This window comes from Ctenocephalides felis, unplaced genomic scaffold (assembly GCF_003426905.1).
Source record: "Ctenocephalides felis isolate EL2017-DRISC unplaced genomic scaffold, ASM342690v1 CF-g0.4_SCAFFOLD_03572, whole genome shotgun sequence".
NCBI lineage: Eukaryota > Metazoa > Arthropoda > Insecta > Siphonaptera > Pulicidae > Ctenocephalides > Ctenocephalides felis.
Genome location: NW_020539726.1, coordinates 4421306 through 4423870, shown reverse-complemented (window position 1 = coordinate 4423870; position 2565 = coordinate 4421306).

The window sequence follows — 2565 nt, the reverse complement described above, 5'->3', positions numbered from 1 at the left end:
TCACATTTGAATAAGTTTATTGTGAAATTTTATTAATTATGTCAATATATTTAATTAGTGCGACCCAAGTGGCCTACCAGTATTACCTAGTCGTGTCTCCTGCGGATGGTCACCTGTACATTTCTGACCCGGAACGACAACAGGTGTTGAGGGCGTTGTCTCTCGAATCGGTTCGTGAGCCGTCAATAAACAGCGAACCTGTAGTTGGAAGTGGAGAACGTTGTATACCAGGGATGAAGCAAGTTGCGGGGATGAAGGACCAGCATTGCAAGCGAGGTTGTCCCACCCGAAAGGTAAAAGTCTAGAAATGAAGCTATTAGTTTATTTATTACTACTGGTATTGACTAGCAAAAAACTGTATCAAATACATTTTGACTCCTTCATAATCATTGAATTGTTTATCATTCAAATAGTTTTGTAAATATTGATTTCCAATGATTTTACATACTTCTTACCAATTATCTTCACGTTATTTTGTTCGATTCATTCAATGTTTAGAAGAAATAGAAGTCATTTATTATTTATACAAAGCTCTTGAAGCAACTTAGAGCCAGATCATTTTTTCACGACCGAGTGAATATTATGTTTATTATTACAGTTTGGCAGCATTTACTAAAAATACTCATCATTATTCTTAACGTATCTCACATCGCATCGAGTTTTGGGATGATGAAATCACTTTTGGGTTACAATACCATATTATTAATTACTGACATAAATTTTCCTATGTTTATTTCGATATTTTGGTGTTGCTGATGTTTATTTAGTTTCTGGTTTTCAAATTTAATATCGTAGTGATAGTACTTTATGTAATTATATTTTTCTAATTCAAAAGTGAGGTTTTCGGTTATGTAATTATATTTTTTAATTCAAAAGGGAGGTTTTCGGGGCATTCGATAAATTTTGACAACACTTTCAACACCTGCTAAGCTAATTACTTTATATAAAGCAGAAAAGTGACTTCAGAAGCTTTGCTGAATTCTACAAATATAATTCTTCATATTTATGTACATGTTAGCTATTCGAGATTTAGTGTTTTTCCTAAAAAGAAGTCTAAAAAATTGTTTTTTCCGCTATATATAGTACAATAGAGTTATAAATTTATTTTCAGACATTTAATTATCGCCCTAAGTAATAAACTGTAATTAATATGCTCTCACAAAATGTTGTCGCACAAGTTATTTCGACTCATTGTTCCAGGAATATAATTTTATTTATTTATTATATATAAAATAAATATGATGTTTTTATTCACAGAGTGAATTTAATGAATGAAGAAAAAATTAGCGAATTTGTTCTTTTCTATTGTCCATTTTTCAATAAAAACTAATAAAATGTTATTTATACGATTTTTATACGTAGTACGAGTTTATTGGTTTAGTTAAATAGTGCCCGATTTAAAAACAAATGTTTGAATCTGTAATACTATTAAAAAGGTTGTAAATATTATACGTGATATATATTTAATATTTTACAAATTATATTTTTTTTATCTTTCAACTTTTCATGATGCTGATGGAAAGTGAAAATTTTACGATTTGTATTTTCTTATTGAATATTTAAAAATAATTAATAATAATCTTTTTTAGCAATTTCTAGAGTAATTGAGTTCGATGCGTATCAAAAATGATGTTTTTTAGAATTTTAGTTAGCCAAGCGCTTTTGAATAATTCATTTATATATTATTACAAAAAAAAACAATTTGCACTTTCAGGTCTTGCAATCGCTGCTGATAAAACAATGTATATTGCTGATGGAACTAACATTCGTGCAGTAGATCCTAAAGGAATAATTCACACCCTGGTTGGTCATCATGGACACCATAATCATTGGACGCCTGCTCCTTGTCATGGGGCTATTCCAGTTAGCCAGGTTTAATATTTTTCAAACATTTGTATTTGTCGAAAAGTATTTTTTGTTTTACAAGTTAGGGAATAAACGTTTTTCCAATGATTCATCAAATGATTGAATTTAAAATTCTTTTGAAGAACAGATCTATCTTCAGATATCGGATTGAATAAATTCAATCTTTTACTGAATTATATCGAACTATGCTTTTGCGTTTTATAACTTGTAATTTATTTAAACAAAAAAAGTATGATAAAATTATGATTTCTAAATTATTGCAATTATTTATTATCTAAACTCACATTTTCAAACTTATTTGCACTAAACTAAAATTCACCGAAAATCCTTTTTTCTTCAAAAAATATATTATGGATAACAGGTTTTAATGCAATGAATTACGAGTACTATTTATACAAGCAACGCAAATACCAAAAAATTATGTCGTATACAATTTATTTTGAAAAGCCAACCATTTGATAAAGTTTTTCCATATTAAATTACTCGAAATAAAATTTTATTTTTAATTCAGTATTTTTCAGCCTGCTTTGATTGCCATATATATTCTTAAGCCCAAAACATTCGTAATTATTTGATTATTTTATATTATTAATAAAAAACTTTAAGCAATTGTGTATTTAATATTCAGTTTTCTATATTTTTAAAAGACGATGAACTGTAATAAATAAATATTTTTATATCTGCTTTTAAATTTCTTTT